We start from the raw sequence: 21,436 nt of genomic DNA on the forward strand, positions 1-21,436 counted from the left end.
TGAGGGCTTCTCTTGGGCGAGTGTGGACGTTACACACTTGTCCTTGAGGTTGTAATGTTTTAAAGTTTGTGGCTCCTTTAGGAGTATTGCCTTATGGGTAGTTGTAGGCCTAGCCACTCTGTCTTAGTTGACTAGGTCAAAAATAGAAAACCCAAAAAATTATAAAATACAAAACCCAAAAATATTAGATAGTGTCTGGGGATGGACCGAGAGTGGTGGGTGGGATGAAGTACAGCAATGCTGAGCCGATCTGTGAAAGTCAATTTGATCTAGAGTGTATCAGTGGATATGAGCGCCTTAAGGCTGCGTAAACAAGATGAGAACTAAGTGATACTTGAAGTGATTCAGTATAAATACTTCAAAAGAGTATCTGTTCTGTATCTGTTCTTATCAGTTTAATCTCTGATACATTCCCCATCGGGGAATCTAGATTAAATTGATTTTTTGACTTTGGTCATGGACTAGGAGCTTGCTCCGTCCTGACCGCGGATCGGCTCAGTATTGCAGTACTTCTGAGATTCGGTCCATCCCCTTACAAATCCAAAATAAGTTGCACACATACACAAACCACCAAACTGGCCCAGCAATCCAGCAATGTGGATTTATCAGCAGTCTGTACTCGTTTGAAGTATGTGCATACGTGTTACGAGTATATATACTGAACCTTACTGCGTTTATAGCTCTCACATCCCCCAACTCTACTGTACATGTTTAATTTTCGCATTTTATCTTTCTTCTACTTTCAGACTGGAACTGGAGCAAGCAACAGCGCCACCAAGAGCCGGGAGAGGTCGGGAGAGCACGCAGAGGCAGTGGAAAATTCCAGGACGTCTGTCTGTGGTTCGATTCTGACGAAAGCAGTGCGATGTGGACGTAATTCGATGTTAAACGTAGGAATCGGGAATCTAAGCGCCCGCGCGCCTCGTATCAACGTATGAGAGATACGTACACACGCACAGCTAGCCGCCTCGCCCACCGCTGCTGCTTTCTCGCTCGCTCCTTTTAATTCCTTCCGTAAATTTAGTGGGCTGGCTGCATGCGACCTTCCTCTCCCCTTTGCGGACCTTCAGGCCGAATCGACAAGGTCCGGCGGACTTGAAAAATCCACCACAGGCATCGAAGTTAAGGGGAAAAGCAGACGCCGCCCGCCCTGTGAAGATGAATGATGTAAGGGAACCGCGGGCGCGCGCCTCCTGGCGAACAACAATGGCAACGCTGTTCGCGAACAACAACATTGCCTTGTTGTCTTGTCTACCCGCCCTTGGCTCGGCTTTGAACCCTAAGGAGCCCGTTTTCTGCGTTGGTGTGACGTAGTCGCTTCTTTGCACCAATTAGGCAGAGCCAGGAAGAGCCAGGACGAGCCAGGAGCGCGTGATGTGTGTTTTTGGGTGTAGTCCGTGGTTCGTCCACATAAAGTAGAGCGCTTCCGTTTGTCAACCAAATTGAAGAGATTATGAAGGAGAGAAGGCGCGCCAGGTGTGCGGGCACTAATTGCTTTATGTTCAAGCTTGAAGCTGTTTGCGATGCATAGCTCGCCACGTGAACTTGGCTCGTTCCCGGGGGAGGGGGGCTAGCGGTCAAGCTCAACCGGTTTATCGCTTCTCGGCCTTTTGGCTAAGATCAAGTGTAGTATCTGTTCTTATCAGTTTAATCTCTGATACATTCCCCATCGGGGAATCTAGATTAAATTGATTTTTTGACTTTGGTCATGGACTAGGAGCTTGCTCCGTCCTGACCGCGGATCGGCTCAGTATTGCAGTACTTCTGAGATTCGGTCCATCCCCTTACAAATCCAAAATAAGTTGCACACATACACAAACCACCAAACTGGCCCAGCAATCCAGCAATGTGGATTTATCAGCAGTCTGTACTCGTTTGAAGTATGTGCATACGTGTTACGAGTATATATACTGAACCTTACTGCGTTTATAGCTCTCACATCCCCCAACTCTACTGTACATGTTTAATTTTCGCATTTTATCTTTCTTCTACTTTCAGACTGGAACTGGAGCAAGCAACAGCGCCACCAAGAGCCGGGAGAGGTCGGGAGAGCACGCAGAGGCAGTGGAAAATTCCAGGACGTCTGTCTGTGGTTCGATTCTGACGAAAGCAGTGCGATGTGGACGTAATTCGATGTTAAACGTAGGAATCGGGAATCTAAGCGCCCGCGCGCCTCGTATCAACGTATGAGAGATACGTACACACGCACAGCTAGCCGCCTCGCCCACCGCTGCTGCTTTCTCGCTCGCTCCTTTTAATTCCTTCCGTAAATTTAGTGGGCTGGCTGCATGCGACCTTCCTCTCCCCTTTGCGGACCTTCAGGCCGAATCGACAAGGTCCGGCGGACTTGAAAAATCCACCACAGGCATCGAAGTTAAGGGGAAAAGCAGACGCCGCCCGCCCTGTGAAGATGAATGATGTAAGGGAACCGCGGGCGCGCGCCTCCTGGCGAACAACAATGGCAACGCTGTTCGCGAACAACAACATTGCCTTGTTGTCTTGTCTACCCGCCCTTGGCTCGGCTTTGAACCCTAAGGAGCCCGTTTTCTGCGTTGGTGTGACGTAGTCGCTTCTTTGCACCAATTAGGCAGAGCCAGGAAGAGCCAGGACGAGCCAGGAGCGCGTGATGTGTGTTTTTGGGTGTAGTCCGTGGTTCGTCCACATAAAGTAGAGCGCTTCCGTTTGTCAACCAAATTGAAGAGATTATGAAGGAGAGAAGGCGCGCCAGGTGTGCGGGCACTAATTGCTTTATGTTCAAGCTTGAAGCTGTTTGCGATGCATAGCTCGCCACGTGAACTTGGCTCGTTCCCGGGGGAGGGGGGCTAGCGGTCAAGCTCAACCGGTTTATCGCTTCTCGGCCTTTTGGCTAAGATCAAGTGTAGCTTTTTGGCTAAGATCAGGGGGACACGTTCAGACGTGCCTTGCCCCCGCTCCGCTTCGAGTCCTCCTTTCAGCCCACTGAGGGCGGTTAGAGTACTCGTCGAGGGCGATAAGTCCAGCGACTTGGTTGCGGGTTGTCCCCGGATCATTTGGGTGGTTTTAGTTTTTCTGTACCTTATATTTTTCTCAAGTTACGGCTGTTTTTCTAGCACCGTACCTCTCTTACGGGAGACGGGCGGTGGAAGCACACCGTTTCCCCCGCAGGACGGGGGTGGCCAGCTCCGGTCCATCTTTGGGGGCTGTTTTCTCCGGTTTGCGTAGAGCTACTGACTTCCCCTTCCGTCAGGTTGGGGAGCAGGTTTGTCTTGCTACTTGTATGGTATTAGTTTTGATTTTGTCTGTTGTTTTACGTGTTATTTGAGGCTATTCTGTACCCGCACCCCTCCGTCAAAGCGGCGGACGGAGTGGTACAGTCCACCTCAGACCGCGTGGTTCTGAGAACAAAGAGACTGTTTTCGTCTGTTTTCGACTCAGCGTTGCTCCGGCACGGTTGGCGCCAACCGGGAGTAACTCTGGGAAATTGGTATAGAATTTTTTCCCTGCCTGGGGAATATTTTTGAGTGTTGTTAAGCCCCCAGAAACGTGTTTTCTAACCCTCACCCCCGTATACGTAGTGCTATCGCCCACCCAAGAATTTGGGGCACGGCGGGCATCGGGTTGCGGGCTATTTTGGGCCTTCTCCGCGGAGGGTCTGAATGGGGGTTTGGCGGTAGTGGCTCTGAAGGGGTTTAGGCACGCGGGTTGCGGGTTCTCTTTGGACCTTTCCCGGAGGCCGTGAAAGGGGTTTTGTCGAACCCTTATTCCCCTTCAACATGTCAAAATTTGCCAGACAAAGATCAGTGAAGATCACGTTCAGGGACCTTCAGGAGTCCCACCTAAAGGACGTGATCGACCTTTTGACTAAGCACGGGGTCACTACCCTAGACATTGAGGGCGTTCAGCGTAAGACCAAGACAACATGTGAGGTCACCTTCAAGTCGCGGGCGATTCTACAAAAGGCGTCGCCCGCCTTGTTGGGGGACAACACAGTGGAGGTGGAGACCTTTGGCAGTGGGGTCACTGTTATCACTGCTAAGGGAATCCCCTTAGAATGGGATGACAATTTTATTAGACACAGGCTCCAGGAGTACGGAACTGTTCTGGACAGTAAGTTCTTAACGTACGAGAACGACGGGTTCCCCGAGATTAAGACGGGGACCCGTCAGTACCGTATGAAGATCAAAAAACACCTGCCAAACAATGTTAGACTGGGAAATGAGATGGTTACCCTCTTCTACTCCGGCCAGCCCCGTGGGTGTCACCGCTGTGGCAGCACGGAACATTTCGTGGCACAATGCAAGGTCACGAAGTGCGCGAAATGTTGGGAGGAGGGGCACACGGCCACCGAGTGCAGTAACCAGATTAAGTGTTCGCTGTGCCTTGGGGATGGTCATGCTGCACGGGCTTGTCCTGTAAGCTACACCAACGCAGTTAAGATGGGCACTGCCTGGTCTAAGGAGCTAGTCCCCACCAAGACCGTGAAACCGGCAGGCTCCATCATTCCAGCTAAGGCTGGAGGGAGCGGGGACAGTGATGAGCATAAGTCAGGGGATGAAAACTCCCTACAGAATGGCCAGTTATCAGAGGAGGAAGAGGACGGGAACGAAGAGAAGGATACATCCCTCGGGAACGTCCCTCCTCCTCAAAGTGAGGATGAGGATGGTCAGTCCTCAGAGGATGAGGATGGTCAGTCCTCAGAGGAGAAAGAGTCGGAGGAGGAAGCAGATGGGAACTCTGAGAAGAAAACTTCTCCCGTCCCACCTCCTCAAAGTGAGGGGGACTGTGAGAGGAAAACTTCTCCCGTCCCACCTCCTCAAAGTGAGAGGGACTGTGAGAAGAAAACTTCTCCCGTCCCACCTCCTCAAAGTGAGGGGGACTGTGAGAGGAAAACTTCTCCCGTCCCACCCCCTCAAAGTGAGAGGGATTCCCCCCACACAGAGACAGGGGCCTCTACTGTGGTCCCTCTCAAGAAGCCCCTCTCCCCTCCCACAGAGTCAGCGGAACCCACCGGTGGCTCTGCAGTGACCCCTTCCATGGGGTCCGGGAACCCCCTCGAGAAGGGAACTTCACCCTCCGTGACAAAGACCCCTAGCAAGGTGGCCTTAACACCACCCTTTGACAGCCAGGACTCGGATGGATTCGGAGATCTCCCAGAAGATGGGGACAATAAACTGTGGACGCAGGAGTTGTCTCCTGTTCACTTGGAACTCCTAATGAATAAGTCTGGGGAGGAGATTTCCCCGCTCCGACTGGTTATTGTTGAAGGGGGGGAGGGAGCGCCGAAAGCTCAGGTCAATGAGACCGACCTGACTACCTCCACTCCGAAGAATAAGAAGCCGGAGACAGAGGCGGCGGGATATGGCTCACAAATACAGCTATACCCGTCGCAGAAGTCCCCTCCTCTCAAAAAAGACCCTCCGAAAACCCAGAGAGTAAGGAAAACCTCGTCCAGAGGGAAGGTGAAGACCAAACCCTGGCTTAATTCCTAATACCAATGACGGATCTTAAGATTGTAACATTGAATGTCAATGGAATGAAGGATAGGAATAAGCGTAGTGTAGTTTTTGATTTTTGTCGTTCAAGGAAAATTGATGTGGCCTGCCTCCAGGAGTGCCATGTCTCCTCCTTGGCCGACAAGAATCATTGGTCACGACAGTGGGGGAACCGAGCCCTGTGGTCCTTGGGAACGAGTGCCGCAAGAGGGGTCGGTGTGCTTTTCGGTCGGGAGGTCACAGTTGCAGCGCACCGCTCAGACACAGAGGGTAGAGTGGTGTCTGCATTAATTAAAATTGGCGAGACAAGTTACAATATTCTCAACGTTTACGCCCCAAGCTCTCCAGCTGAGAGGGTGGATTTCTTTGCTGGCCTACACCAATACATGTACCCGAACGCATCATTGATTGTATGTGGTGATTTCAATTGTGTCCTTGACCCAGTCCTCGACAGATATTCTGAGTCCTCTGCGACCCCTAGAAACAACGTCAGGGATGTCGTGGAGCTCAGGAACTTCTGTCAGGACCTTGGCTTAGTTGACGTATGGAGAGAACAACATGCTCAACAGAGGGATTTTACGTGGCGCTCTAAAGCCAATGATTCGCGTTCTAGGCTAGATAGATTTTATGTCTCAGATCCCACTCTTTGCTCGTCTGAGATAAATTCGTTCCCCATGTCTGACCATGATGCTGTATTCTTGTCCGTGACCCACACTCCTAGGATAGAGCGTGGTCCAGGAGTGTGGAAGTGCAACACGCAGATTTTGTCGGATGAACTATTCATTAGAGAATTCTCAGAACAATACACGGAATGGCAAAAACGCAAAGGTAACCATGGTTGCCTTAGAGAGTGGTGGGAGGAGGTGAAGAGTAATACAAAAGATCTTCTCATCAGCCACTCTAAGCGCAGGGCCGAAGCGGCCAAATTGATTGAAAGAGGTCTAGAGCGAGAAATAGACATCCTGAGGTCGCGCTTAAACATAGGCGGCCCATGCCCTGTGACGGCGCACAATTATCAGGCAGCTAAGGAGCAACTGCAGAAGGTGCTGTCGGACAAGCTGGCGGGACAACGTGTTCGCAGCAGAGTCCAAAATGTCGAAAAGGATGAGAAGCCTACAAGGTTTTTCTTTAGCAAGGAAAGAAAGAGGGGGGAAAAGAAAATGGTTAGGGAATTGAGGAAGGCAGATGGTACAGTGGTGTCATCGAGGGAGGATATCCTCGATACCTACCACGATTTTTATGAAAACCTGTACGGTGCTGAGCCGATAGATATAGAAGATAGAGCCTACTTCTTGGACCAACTGGAGAATAGGCTACCGGAGGAAGACCGTTCCCATCTCGACCGGCCGCTCGCGCTGGAAGAGCTGGAGAAGGCCCTCAAGGAGATGCAGAACGGTAAGACCCCGGGGTCCGACGGACTGCCAAAAGAGTTTTACACTCGGGTCTGGCCCATTGTGGGCCGGGATTTGCTGGAGGTCCTGAACGAGGGTCTCCAAGCAAATCAGTTGTCGTCTTCTCAGAGAGAAGGAGTCATCACACTCCTTGATAAAAAAGGTGACCCCTTGAACCCTGCGAACAAGCGCCCCATCTCGCTTTTAAATGTAGATTACAAAATCTTGGCCAAAACTTTGGCAAATAGACTGAAAAATGTCGTGGGACAGATCATTCACACTGATCAGTCCTGCGGCATACCAGGGAGATCTCTTGAGGATAGTCTATCGCTTCTGAGGGACTTGGTGGCCTACGCTAACGACACTGATTCCACCTGTGTGTTGTTGGCCCTCGACCAAGAAAAGGCCTTTGATAGGGTCGACCATTCTTATATGGCTGAGGTCCTGGGGAAGTTGGGCTTTGGCCCTAACTTCCAGGGATGGATCGGGACTCTTTATAAGGAGGTATCGAGCAGAGTGTTAGTCAACGGGGATTTATCGTCCCCAATCCATATTGACAGGGGTGTGAGACAGGGGTGCCCTCTGTCTCCCCTCCTGTACGTACTTTGCATCGAGCCCTTGGCGGCTGCCATCAGGGCAGACCCTCATATTAGGGGTGTTAAAGTGCCGGGTGGTCCGGAGGTCAAGTTGGTGCAATACGCTGATGATAATACCTGCGTCCTCTCGGATCAACCCTCCATTGACAGAACGTTCCTTACCCTCCGACGGTTCGAAGCGGGCACGGGGTCCAAGTTGAACCTAGGTAAGACGGTGGCTGTGTGGCTCGGCCGTTGGAGGGGTAGACAAGATGAACCCTACCCGATTGGTAGATGGACCTCAGATAGTATTAACATCCTGGGGTCGCCAATTGGGGGTGTGAAAATGGCAGAGGAGGCCTGGCTCCAACGTTTTGCAAAGTTCAAGGGCAAGTTAGATCAGTGGAGACATCGTAAGCTGACTCTGATCGGGAAAGTTGTGGTGTGCAACTTTCTTGCCGCAGCAACGCTGTGGTACACGGCCCCGATTTTCCCTCTCCCCAAGTCGGTGGCGAACAAGCTGGAGAGGGAGATGTTTGCCTTCATTTGGGATGGGCGAACGGAACTGGTGGCAAGGCGTACGCTCTATTTGCCGAAGGAGAAGGGTGGCCTGGCCTTGGTCTGTATTCCGATCAAGGCGAGGGCCCTCCTTCTCAAGACAGTTCGGAAAGCGTTGACTAAGCCAGACGCACCGGCGGCTAGGTTTACACACTACTGGCTGGGACTTAGCCTTCGGAGAATAGATCCAACCTCTTGGAGTAATAGTGCCCCACACTCGGTAGATCTTCCCCCACATTATGCACATATTGCCCAGCTCTTGCAAACCATCGAGCAGAGCGACATGGACATCCAGTGGGCTTCCGTCTCGGTCGCGGCTCTGTACACGGCACTCCTAGAAGCGGAGAACATTGTACCCCGCTGTGTCAGAGAGCACCCGCGTCGAGACTGGCCAGAGATTTGGAAATCCATCCTCAACCCTCTTCTCACCAACTGGGAGAGGATGGTGTGCTGGAGCCTCGCACATGATGGTTTGGTGACAAACCAGAAGCTCCACTCCTGGAGACGGTTTGCTAAGTCCCCGAACTGTCCAAGACGTGGTTGTGAGGAAGTGGAAAGTGCTTCCCATGTGTTTTATGCGTGTCCGTATGTTGCGGAAGCCTGGACCTGGCTTGAGGGGCTGATAGTCAGGAAGATCTGTCCGGGTTTCATCCTGTCGGAGTCGTTTGTTTTGTGGGGATTGCCCCCGGCAGGAGTGTCGGTTAGGGCAGCCAGAGTCCTGGGGGCTTTGGCTGCTCTGACAAAGAATATTATCTGGCGGTCGCGGGGTGATGCTAAGCATAACAAAAAGCATCACTCTGAGGCTGAGTTGGCCCTTCTTTTGAAGGAAATGTTGATTGAGAGATTGACGTTTGAGTTTGCCCGCCGAGGCCCAGGGGGGTTCCACGAAACCTGGGCTGAGGGCTTCTCTTGGGCGAGTGTGGACGTTACACACTTGTCCTTGAGGTTGTAATGTTTTAAAGTTTGTGGCTCCTTTAGGAGTATTGCCTTATGGGTAGTTGTAGGCCTAGCCACTCTGTCTTAGTTGACTAGGTCAAAAATAGAAAACCCAAAAAATTATAAAATACAAAACCCAAAAATATTAGATAGTGTCTGGGGATGGACCGAGAGTGGTGGGTGGGATGAAGTACAGCAATGCTGAGCCGATCTGTGAAAGTCAATTTGATCTAGAGTGTATCAGTGGATATGAGCGCCTTAAGGCTGCGTAAACAAGATGAGAACTAAGTGATACTTGAAGTGATTCAGTATAAATACTTCAAAAGAGTATCTGTTCTGTATCTGTTCTTATCAGTTTAATCTCTGATACATTCCCCATCGGGGAATCTAGATTAAATTGATTTTTTGACTTTGGTCATGGACTAGGAGCTTGCTCCGTCCTGACCGCGGATCGGCTCAGTATTGCAGTACTTCTGAGATTCGGTCCATCCCCTTACAAATCCAAAATAAGTTGCACACATACACAAACCACCAAACTGGCCCAGCAATCCAGCAATGTGGATTTATCAGCAGTCTGTACTCGTTTGAAGTATGTGCATACGTGTTACGAGTATATATACTGAACCTTACTGCGTTTATAGCTCTCACATCCCCCAACTCTACTGTACATGTTTAATTTTCGCATTTTATCTTTCTTCTACTTTCAGACTGGAACTGGAGCAAGCAACAGCGCCACCAAGAGCCGGGAGAGGTCGGGAGAGCACGCAGAGGCAGTGGAAAATTCCAGGACGTCTGTCTGTGGTTCGATTCTGACGAAAGCAGTGCGATGTGGACGTAATTCGATGTTAAACGTAGGAATCGGGAATCTAAGCGCCCGCGCGCCTCGTATCAACGTATGAGAGATACGTACACACGCACAGCTAGCCGCCTCGCCCACCGCTGCTGCTTTCTCGCTCGCTCCTTTTAATTCCTTCCGTAAATTTAGTGGGCTGGCTGCATGCGACCTTCCTCTCCCCTTTGCGGACCTTCAGGCCGAATCGACAAGGTCCGGCGGACTTGAAAAATCCACCACAGGCATCGAAGTTAAGGGGAAAAGCAGACGCCGCCCGCCCTGTGAAGATGAATGATGTAAGGGAACCGCGGGCGCGCGCCTCCTGGCGAACAACAATGGCAACGCTGTTCGCGAACAACAACATTGCCTTGTTGTCTTGTCTACCCGCCCTTGGCTCGGCTTTGAACCCTAAGGAGCCCGTTTTCTGCGTTGGTGTGACGTAGTCGCTTCTTTGCACCAATTAGGCAGAGCCAGGAAGAGCCAGGACGAGCCAGGAGCGCGTGATGTGTGTTTTTGGGTGTAGTCCGTGGTTCGTCCACATAAAGTAGAGCGCTTCCGTTTGTCAACCAAATTGAAGAGATTATGAAGGAGAGAAGGCGCGCCAGGTGTGCGGGCACTAATTGCTTTATGTTCAAGCTTGAAGCTGTTTGCGATGCATAGCTCGCCACGTGAACTTGGCTCGTTCCCGGGGGAGGGGGGCTAGCGGTCAAGCTCAACCGGTTTATCGCTTCTCGGCCTTTTGGCTAAGATCAAGTGTAGTATCTGTTCTTATCAGTTTAATCTCTGATACATTCCCCATCGGGGAATCTAGATTAAATTGATTTTTTGACTTTGGTCATGGACTAGGAGCTTGCTCCGTCCTGACCGCGGATCGGCTCAGTATTGCAGTACTTCTGAGATTCGGTCCTTTTGGCTAAGATCAAGTGTAGTATCTACACTTGATCTTAGCCAAAAGGCCGAGAAGCGATAAACCGGTTGAGCTTGACCGCTAGCCCCCCTCCCCCGGGAACGAGCCAAGTTCACGTGGCGAGCTATGCATCGCAAACAGCTTCAAGCTTGAACATAAAGCAATTAGTGCCCGCACACCTGGCGCGCCTTCTCTCCTTCATAATCTCTTCAATTTGGTTGACAAACGGAAGCGCTCTACTTTATGTGGACGAACCACGGACTACACCCAAAAACACACATCACGCGCTCCTGGCTCGTCCTGGCTCTTCCTGGCTCTGCCTAATTGGTGCAAAGAAGCGACTACGTCACACCAACGCAGAAAACGGGCTCCTTAGGGTTCAAAGCCGAGCCAAGGGCGGGTAGACAAGACAACAAGGCAATGTTGTTGTTCGCGAACAGCGTTGCCATTGTTGTTCGCCAGGAGGCGCGCGCCCGCGGTTCCCTTACATCATTCATCTTCACAGGGCGGGCGGCGTCTGCTTTTCCCCTTAACTTCGATGCCTGTGGTGGATTTTTCAAGTCCGCCGGACCTTGTCGATTCGGCCTGAAGGTCCGCAAAGGGGAGAGGAAGGTCGCATGCAGCCAGCCCACTAAATTTACGGAAGGAATTAAAAGGAGCGAGCGAGAAAGCAGCAGCGGTGGGCGAGGCGGCTAGCTGTGCGTGTGTACGTATCTCTCATACGTTGATACGAGGCGCGCGGGCGCTTAGATTCCCGATTCCTACGTTTAACATCGAATTACGTCCACATCGCACTGCTTTCGTCAGAATCGAACCACAGACAGACGTCCTGGAATTTTCCACTGCCTCTGCGTGCTCTCCCGACCTCTCCCGGCTCTTGGTGGCGCTGTTGCTTGCTCCAGTTCCAGTCTGAAAGTAGAAGAAAGATAAAATGCGAAAATTAAACATGTACAGTAGAGTTGGGGGATGTGAGAGCTATAAACGCAGTAAGGTTCAGTATATATACTCGTAACACGTATGCACATACTTCAAACGAGTACAGACTGCTGATAAATCCACATTGCTGGATTGCTGGGCCAGTTTGGTGGTTTGTGTATGTGTGCAACTTATTTTGGATTTGTAAGGGGATGGACCGAATCTCAGAAGTACTGCAATACTGAGCCGATCCGCGGTCAGGACGGAGCAAGCTCCTAGTCCATGACCAAAGTCAAAAAATCAATTTAATCTAGATTCCCCGATGGGGAATGTATCAGAGATTAAACTGATAAGAACAGATACTACACTTGATCTTAGCCAAAAGGCCGAGAAGCGATAAACCGGTTGAGCTTGACCGCTAGCCCCCCTCCCCCGGGAACGAGCCAAGTTCACGTGGCGAGCTATGCATCGCAAACAGCTTCAAGCTTGAACATAAAGCAATTAGTGCCCGCACACCTGGCGCGCCTTCTCTCCTTCATAATCTCTTCAATTTGGTTGACAAACGGAAGCGCTCTACTTTATGTGGACGAACCACGGACTACACCCAAAAACACACATCACGCGCTCCTGGCTCGTCCTGGCTCTTCCTGGCTCTGCCTAATTGGTGCAAAGAAGCGACTACGTCACACCAACGCAGAAAACGGGCTCCTTAGGGTTCAAAGCCGAGCCAAGGGCGGGTAGACAAGACAACAAGGCAATGTTGTTGTTCGCGAACAGCGTTGCCATTGTTGTTCGCCAGGAGGCGCGCGCCCGCGGTTCCCTTACATCATTCATCTTCACAGGGCGGGCGGCGTCTGCTTTTCCCCTTAACTTCGATGCCTGTGGTGGATTTTTCAAGTCCGCCGGACCTTGTCGATTCGGCCTGAAGGTCCGCAAAGGGGAGAGGAAGGTCGCATGCAGCCAGCCCACTAAATTTACGGAAGGAATTAAAAGGAGCGAGCGAGAAAGCAGCAGCGGTGGGCGAGGCGGCTAGCTGTGCGTGTGTACGTATCTCTCATACGTTGATACGAGGCGCGCGGGCGCTTAGATTCCCGATTCCTACGTTTAACATCGAATTACGTCCACATCGCACTGCTTTCGTCAGAATCGAACCACAGACAGACGTCCTGGAATTTTCCACTGCCTCTGCGTGCTCTCCCGACCTCTCCCGGCTCTTGGTGGCGCTGTTGCTTGCTCCAGTTCCAGTCTGAAAGTAGAAGAAAGATAAAATGCGAAAATTAAACATGTACAGTAGAGTTGGGGGATGTGAGAGCTATAAACGCAGTAAGGTTCAGTATATATACTCGTAACACGTATGCACATACTTCAAACGAGTACAGACTGCTGATAAATCCACATTGCTGGATTGCTGGGCCAGTTTGGTGGTTTGTGTATGTGTGCAACTTATTTTGGATTTGTAAGGGGATGGACCGAATCTCAGAAGTACTGCAATACTGAGCCGATCCGCGGTCAGGACGGAGCAAGCTCCTAGTCCATGACCAAAGTCAAAAAATCAATTTAATCTAGATTCCCCGATGGGGAATGTATCAGAGATTAAACTGATAAGAACAGATACTCTTTTGAAGTATTTATACTGAATCACTTCAAGTATCACTTAGTTCTCATCTTGTTTACGCAGCCTTAAGGCGCTCATATCCACTGATACACTCTAGATCAAATTGACTTTCACAGATCGGCTCAGCATTGCTGCACTTCATCCCACCCACCACTCTCGGTCCATCCCCAGACACTATGTAATATTTTTGGGTTTTGTATTTTATAATTTTTTTGGGTTTTCTATTTTTGACCTAGCCAACTAAGACAGAGTGGCTAGGCCTACAACTACTCTTGAGTACATGCGAGATTGCTCCAAATAGAGCCAAACAAACAATAAAACATTCAAAACTTAAGGGTCACGTGGGCAACATCGATGTCAGCCCACGAGTGACCATCAGCCCAGGTATCGTAGAAATTCCCAGGCCCCAAACGAGCAAACTCGAAATTCAGCCTATCTCGCAAAGCTTTCGCCAACGCCTCGCACACATTCGCACCAGAAGATTGTCTGTCTTCAAAGACAGCCTCACAGCGGGAGCGCCAGATACTGGACTTTGCCATACTACTGATCACTTCCAAAACCTTGCGAGTTTGGGCTGGGACGCCCTGGGGGACAATGCCATACAACGCAAAGGTTCTGGACACCTGAAAGTTTCTGCACAGGTACTTGTGGGCAGTGGCCTCCACCCACAACCAAACCTCCGCGGCCACTGGACAGTCCCAGAACAGATGACCCACGCACTCCGGCTGTGAGCAACCCCTCCTGGGACATGTACTGCTAGGGAGATAGCCCCGCCAAGAATTTAACTTCAACCTCGTCTTCAGCGAATTGTGAGCCGTGTGCCAGGCAATCATTCTATCCCACTTGAAGACAAGGGGATTGTGGATGACCTTCCACACTCTGTCCCAATCTACCTGAGGGTTTAACTGAACACATCTTGGCGGGGAACTTGCCTGTTCTGAAAGATACCTGTACAGAGAAGCTGTAGTACAAGCCTTCCATTCTGCAGAGCCCTCGATGTCAGAGAGGGAGAGGTACTGGGAAATGGCTTCATAATGGGGCGGACGATCCAACGAGTGAGGCGAGGAGTTGCACCACGTCGTCGGATCAATCCTCCTGAGCTCGACCCCAAGCCAATACTTACAGAAGCAGCTACAAGGGTGCTGTGGGTCGGTGAAGACCTTCCTCACAGTCTTTAACATTAAGGCCTTTGCCTTCAAGGGGATGGAGACAAGGCCAACTCCACCCTGCTCTTTGGGCAAGAGCAGGGTCTGCCTTTTGACAAGTTCCGTCTTACCATCCCACAAGAACCCGAACATTGCCTTCTCCAACCGACTTCGAACCGAAGCCGGAAGGGGATAGACCGGCGCTGTATACCACAGCGTGGCGGCCGCTAAAGAATTTACTACTAAGGCCTTCCCCAACAGGGTGAGCTTCCTCCCGCTCCACTGGTCCAACTTGGCCTTGAATTTGGCAAACCGTTGGAGCCACGCCTCCTCAGCGAGCGGGACGTTGCCAATCGGTGTCTGAAGCAGTTTCAGTGACACCGAGTTCCAGCACTTGATCGGATACGGCTGGTCGGGCCTTCCCTTCCAGCCACCAAGCCACAACGCCTCTGTCTTCCCCATGTTAAGTTTGGACCCTGTGCCAGATTCAAACTTAGATATTAAGGAGAAGGTGCGATCAATGGAGAGATCGTCTGTCAGGACGACAGTGTTGTCGTCCGCATATTGCACTATCTTGGTGTCCCTGCCCGAGCCCCCAGGGAGGTGCACTCCCTTTACTCTTTTGAAGTATTTATACTGAATGACTTCAAGTATCACTTAGTTCTCATCTTGTTTACGCAGCCTTAAGGCGCTCATATCCACTGATACACTCTAGATCAAATTGACCTTCACAGATCGGCTCAGCATTGCTGTACTTCATCCCACCCACCACTCTCGATCCACCCCCAGACACTATGTAATATTTTTGGGTTTTGTATTTTATAATTTTTTTGGGTTTTCTATTTTTGACCTAGCCAACTAAGACTGAGTGGCTAGGCCTACAACTACTCCTGAGTACATGCGAGATTGCTCCAAATAGAGCCAAACAAACAATAAAACATTCAAAACTTAAGGGTCACGTGGGCAACATCGATGTCGGCCCACGAGTGACCATCAGCCCAGGTATCGTAGAAATTCCCAGGCCCCAAACGAGTAAACTCGAAATTCAGCCTATCTCGCAAAGCTTTCGCCAACGCCTCGCACACATTCGCACCAGAAGATTGTCTGTCTTCAAAGACAGCCTCACAGCGGGAGCGCCAGATACTGGACTTTGTCATACTACTGACCACTTCCAAAACCTTGCGAGTTTGGGCTGGGACGCCCTGGGGGACAATGCCATACAACGCAAAGGTTCTGGACACCTGAAAGTTTCTGCACAGGTACTTGTGGGCAGTGGCCTCCACCCACAACCAAACCTCCGCCGCCACTGGACAGTCCCAGAACAGATGACCCACGCACTCCGGCTGTGAGCAACCCCTCCTGGGACATGTACTGCTAGGGAGATAGCCCCGCCAAGAATTCAACTTCAACCTCGTCTTCAGCGAATTGTGTGCCGTGTGCCAGGCAATCATTCTATCCCACTTGAAGACAAGGGGATTGTGGATGGCCTTCCACACTCTGTCCCAATCTACCTGAGGGTTTAACTGAACACATCTTGGCGGGGAACTTGCCTGTTCTGAAAGATACCTGTACAGAGAAGCTGTAGTACAAGCCTTCCATTCTGCAGAGCCCTCGATGTCAGAGAGGGAGAGGTACTGGGAAATGGCTTCATAATGGGGCGGACGATCCAACGAGTGGGGCGAGGAGTTGCACCACGTCGTCGGATCAATCCTCCTGAGCTCGACCCCAAGCCAATACTTACAGAAGCAGCTACAAGGGTGCTGTGGGTCGGTGAAGACCTTCCTCACAGTCTTTAGCATTAAGGCCTTTGCCTTCAAGGGGATGGAGACAAGGCCAACTCCACCCTGCTCTTTGGGCAAGAGCAGGGTCTGCCTTTTGACAAGTTCCGTCTTACCATCCCACAAGAACCCGAACATTGCCTTCTCCAACCGACTTCGAACCGAAGCCGGAAGGGGATAGACCGGCGCTGTATACCACAGCGTGGCGGCCGCTAAAGAATTTACTACTAAGGCCTTCCCCAACAGGGTGAGCTTCCTCCCGCTCCACTGGTCCAACTTGGCCTTGAATTTGGCAAACCGTTGGAGCCACGCCTCCTCAGCGAGCGGGACGTTGCCAATCGGTGTCTGAAGCAATTTCAGTGACACCGAGTTCCAGCACTTGATCGGATACGGCTGGTCGGGCCTTCCCTTCCAGCCACCAAGCCACAACGCCTCTGTCTTCCCCATGTTAAGTTTGGACCCTGTGCCAGATTCAAACTTAGATATTAAGGAGAAGGTGCGATCAATGGAGAGATCGTCTGTCAGGACGACAGTGTTGTCGTCCGCATATTGCACTATCTTGGTGTCCCTGCCCGAGCCCCCAGGGAGGTGCACTCCCTTTATCTGGGGGTCAGCTCTGATGGCGGCTGCCAGGGGCTCAATACACAAGACATACAAAAGAGGAGACAGGGGGCAGCCCTGCCTGACTCCTCTCTCCACCGCGAAGGACTGTGTCAAGTTACCATTAACTATGACTTTACTAGACACGTCACTATAAAGGGTGGCTACATACTTTCGGAAAGCAGGACCAAAGCCCAGTCTTTCCAAGATGTTGATCATGAAGTCATGGTCCACTCTATCAAAGGCCTTCTCCTGGTCCAGGGCCAGGAACACACAGGGAAGGTTTTTATCGTTGACATACGCGGCAATGTCCCTGAGCAAACACAGGCTGTCCGTGATGGACCTCCCGGGAATGCCACATGATTGGTCCACCTGGACAACCTGGCCAATGACCGCCTTCAATCTGTTCGCTATCGTCTTAGACAAAATCTTATAGTCTACATTGAGTAGCGATATCGGGCGTTTATTTTTAGGGTCCAAAGGGTCACCCGCCTTGTCCAAAAGGGTGACAAGGCCCTGTCTCTGAGACGGTGCAAGTTCCCCTTCGCTTAACCCTTCTCGGAACACTTGCAGTAGATCCCGGCCCACTAGCTCCCAAAATTGGAGGTAAAACTCCTTTGGCAAGCCGTCCGAGCCGGGGGTCTTGCCATTCGCCATGCCCTTGAGGGCCTTAAGTAACTCTTCCTCCGAAACAGGTCTCTCCAGACAAGCCGACAGTTCCTCCGGGAGGGTCCTGTCCAGCTTGTCCAAAAAGAAATCCCCGTCAGGACGGTGAAGTTGGTCCTTCTTAAAAAGACTGGAGTAAAACTCCTCAAATACTTCTGCGACTTCCTCCGTTGTAGAAACGGTTTCGCCGTCTTTATTTTTGATCTCAGGGATCAATTTTCGACTACCCTTCTCCCTCTCGCTCTTGAAGAAAAAGCGGGTGGGTTTTTCGCCTTCCTCGAAGTGCTTGATCTTAGATCGGAGGCGCTGCCCCGCCAGCCGATCTTGCACTAGTTTGTTGACTTTCTCCTTCGCCCTATTATACTCGGCAAGGGTGGCTAGGGACCGATCTCCACAGTTGAGGCGAGATCTTAGTATGTCCACCTCTCTCTCGAGGCCGCCCTGAATAAGTTTGGCCTCACGTGAACGTCGCTTGGAATGGTGCACAACCAGACTCTTTATTTGGAGTTTAACCTCATCCCACCACTCTCTGAGGGACGGGTGGTCGCCCTTTTTGCCACTCCACTCCTTGTACTTCTCCGTAAACTCCCGGACAAAGAGAGAATCCGACAGAGTTTTGACATTGCACTTCCACACACCCTTACCTTGTTGGACCGGATGTGTGGACTCGACAATAGTGAGATTAGCATCATGGTCCGAGAACGGACATGACACTATCTCGGCCGTGGTGGAATGGCCTTCGGAAACATAGATTCTATCGAGTCTTGACCTGGAACTGTTGGAGGGGGAACGCCACGTGTATTCCGTAGCCACCGGGTGTTCTGCCCTCCACGAATCTACCAAACCCAGGTCCTCACACAAGGACTTTAGCTCGATCACATCCTGTGTGCGCGAGCCCGGACTAACCAAAGACACAGTGTATCTGTCTAAGGAGGGATCCAAAACGCAGTTGAAATCCCCAGCCAGAACAAGGGTGGCATTTGGGTACATATACTCATGCAGGGTAGAGAAAAGGACGGCCCTGTCCCTAGCCACATTTGGGGCATACACATTAACAATATTAAATTTCTCCAGCCCATCAGAAATGAGCACCGACACCACTCTGCCATCCATATCCCCTTTTGACGAGACGACGGACCACCTTTGCGACAAAAGTACCCCGACGCCTCTGGCTGAGTTGGTACCCAACGACCATACTGCCTTGCTTCCCCACTGGCGACTCCAAGCAGACCTGTCGGCCAGGGAGGAGACGTGGCATTCCTGCAGGCATGCCACGTCTACGTCCCTAGCGCGACAGAAGTCAAACACCTGTGAGCGCCTCATACTATCTTTCATTCCATTAACGTTTAGCGTCAAAATTCTTAGGTCCATAATCGCGCCGAGTTCAAATGGGTAAGATCACTAGCGAAACCAAAACCTTGAGAGCTAAGGTTTAGATTTGCCCTTAACCTTCCTCTTCCCCCCCTTAGAAGGAACTTTCGTCGGTCTTTGACTTTGAGGGGACTGCTGCGACGGGAACAGCTCAATTTGGGAGCCGAATCCCGACGCCATCTCCTTCTTTCTAGACTTCTTGGAGTTTCCCGGAGGGTCAGACTCAGAGTCTGAGTCGCTGCTCAGGGAAATCCCCGCCAGTCTATCTCCTTCATGTGCGAGGGGAGACCGATCCCGGTCGATCTTCTTGACCGGGGGAACTCGATCCTCCTTCGACTCCTCGGCAATCTTCAGGGGGAAAGGGGATATATCCTCCCCTGACATATTCATATATAGGTTGAGACTATTTGCCGGGGTCGCCACTTGGGACAGCAACTTGTTTCCCCCGCTTCCTGCGGAGTCCCAAAACCCCTTCAACTCCTGACTGTCGGCCGGTGGTGTTGCAGGCTTCTGGTCAGGAGTCACCTTCTCAGAGGGAGGTTCTTCCTCCTCTTTCCTATCTTTATCCTCGATGTGAGGGGGGGTGTCGGTGGGACCCGCCACCCCCAGGGGTTTGATCACGTCGGAGGTCGCGGAACCGACCTCCTTGGCACCCACGTCCTCCCCATTGGGCCGGGAGGAGGGGGCACCATCGTCGGAGGTCGCGGAACCGACCTCCTTGGCACCCACGTCCTCCCCATTGGGCCGGGAGGAGGGGGCACTATCTACCTCCATCTTTCCATCTTCCCCCTCACTATCCCCTGTGTCTTCCCCCATCTGCACCACCTGATTATCTTCCCCATCTCCCCCGACGTCCTCGTCTCCACTGACATCCTCACCATCCTCCCCATCTCCACCGACGTTCTCCTTGGAGGCGTCAGCGGCCAGAGGAGGGGGGTTCTGGGCACCCTTGGAGGTGTCAGCGGTGGGAGGAGGGGGAGGGGCTTTGTTAGCCAGAGGAGTAGCCTGGGGCTTCGACCCCGAAGCCGCTGGTGTCCACTTTGTGGACATTGCAACCATGTTGGCGAATGTTAGCTTGCAGTTCTTTAGCACATGCCCTGCTTGGTTACAGTGCGAGCACTTGACAGCATTTGTGCAATCGTTTGCCAGGTGCCCCAACTCCAAGCACTTGGAGCACTTGATTGCCTTGCAATCGGCCACAAAGTGGTCCTCGCTGCCACACTTGTGGCACATTCTCGGTTGCCCCGAATACTTGAAGGAGACGATGTCCTGTCCAATCCTAACAGTGTTCGGGATGTGACTCCTCAGTGTCATTTTATACTGTCTAGTGCCCGATTTGATCTCGGGGTAGCCCCGGCTAGCACAAGTGAGGAACTTGCCTGCCTCCACTACCCCGTAAGCCTCCAATCGGGACCTGATAAACCCGTCGTCGAGCTCGAGGGGAATCCCGAAAGCCGACACAATGACAATGCCAGCTCCGAACGTTTCCACATCGACCTTCGGGTCCGCCACCAGAGATGGACACGCTTTCTGGAGGTCAGCCCTTGATTTAAAGGTGACCTCGAACGTTCCCTTTTGCTTACGCTGGATCCCCTCCACATGATTTTTGGGATCAACACCGTGATGCTGCAGTAACGTGATCACGTCTGCAAACTCATTCTCTGAAGGTTTGAAGAACGTGATTGCTACACTCCTTTGCCTGGCAAAGGTGCTAAGCTTGGAGTGGGCAGGGGGCATGATGCTCCACGCGTTCTTGTCTAAATGAATCCAAAAAGACGGGTTTAGAACCCTTTAAGACAGTTAGAAAGGAGATCCGGTTTCCCGGGAACCCCTTTCACAGCCTCCGCCTGGAAGCCCAAAATAACCCGACACCTAGGTATCTGGGTCACCGAGGGTGGCCCGCTCGCCTTGCCCGAAAACAATACAGACGGGCGATACCAACTCCCCGCGTGTTTGGGGGGGAGGATAGGTACCAAGGTATCTGGGCACCGTAGAAGGCCCAAAAACAATCAAACTGCAGGGAAAAATTTTCCCAACAAACTCCCCAAGTTTCTCCCGGTTGGCTATAGCCGTATTGGAGATACAGGCGACAGCCGTGTTGGAGAAACCACAACAACAACGTGGCCGAGAGGACCGTACCACTACCGACCGCCGCTTACGGTGGGGGTGTGGAAAACAAAATCCTCCCAAAACACAACAAAATCACAAACTATCTGAACATTAAACGGGTGAATTTGACGGGACGAACCTTCCCTACCTCCAGCTGGAAGGGGAATGTTCTCCGTCCAAGCAGAACGGAGAAATCGCCCGTCAAAGTTCGACCGCCAGCCTCTACCCCCGTCAAGCGGAGTGGAGGGCTTCGTGACACCGAACGTAGCCCGAGAGAGGGGTCCGGTGCCAGCAAAACCGCTCTAACTTCGCCAAATATCAACGCAGAAGCCAAGGAAAACTACCATAACAGACCTGGGAAGCCCAGCAAACCAACTACCTAAACCATGGGCCTCGGTTCTCGCTCCTACCACCCGAAAATGGCAGAGAAAGCCCCTTCGACCCGGAGCACGATGCAGAAGCGTGGGGACGCTACGCATGCGATACTACACTTCTCTACTACACTTGATCTTAGCCAAAAGGCCGAGAAGCGATAAACCGGTTGAGCTTGACCGCTAGCCCCCCTCC

At 51.7% G+C, this 21,436-nt stretch overlaps 6 non-coding genes across 6 annotated transcripts; 4 read left to right on the forward strand and 2 right to left on the reverse strand.

Moving 5' to 3' along the window:
• The first annotated feature begins 349 nt into the window (after positions 1–349).
• LOC136426344 (U2 spliceosomal RNA) lies at positions 350–533 on the forward strand. Its single transcript, XR_010754278.1, has one exon. It is a non-coding gene; the product is annotated as a U2 spliceosomal RNA (small nuclear RNA).
• A 1,061-nt stretch (positions 534–1,594) lies between these two features.
• On the forward strand, positions 1,595–1,785 carry LOC136426269 (U2 spliceosomal RNA). The gene has a single exon (XR_010754208.1). It is a non-coding gene; the product is annotated as a U2 spliceosomal RNA (small nuclear RNA).
• Positions 1,786–9,241: 7,456 nt separating this feature from the next.
• Positions 9,242–9,425, forward strand: LOC136426345 (U2 spliceosomal RNA). Its single transcript, XR_010754279.1, has one exon. It is a non-coding gene; the product is annotated as a U2 spliceosomal RNA (small nuclear RNA).
• Positions 9,426–10,486: 1,061 nt separating this feature from the next.
• Positions 10,487–10,674, forward strand: LOC136426322 (U2 spliceosomal RNA). The gene has a single exon (XR_010754260.1). It is a non-coding gene; the product is annotated as a U2 spliceosomal RNA (small nuclear RNA).
• Positions 10,675–11,792: 1,118 nt separating this feature from the next.
• LOC136426270 (U2 spliceosomal RNA) lies at positions 11,793–11,983 on the reverse strand. Its single transcript, XR_010754209.1, has one exon. It is a non-coding gene; the product is annotated as a U2 spliceosomal RNA (small nuclear RNA).
• Positions 11,984–13,044: 1,061 nt separating this feature from the next.
• LOC136426334 (U2 spliceosomal RNA) lies at positions 13,045–13,236 on the reverse strand. The gene has a single exon (XR_010754271.1). It is a non-coding gene; the product is annotated as a U2 spliceosomal RNA (small nuclear RNA).
• Between the last annotated feature and the right edge of the window lie 8,200 nt (positions 13,237–21,436).

Source organism: Branchiostoma lanceolatum, chromosome 1, assembly GCF_035083965.1.
Source record: "Branchiostoma lanceolatum isolate klBraLanc5 chromosome 1, klBraLanc5.hap2, whole genome shotgun sequence".
NCBI classification, from domain to species: domain Eukaryota; kingdom Metazoa; phylum Chordata; class Leptocardii; order Amphioxiformes; family Branchiostomatidae; genus Branchiostoma; species Branchiostoma lanceolatum.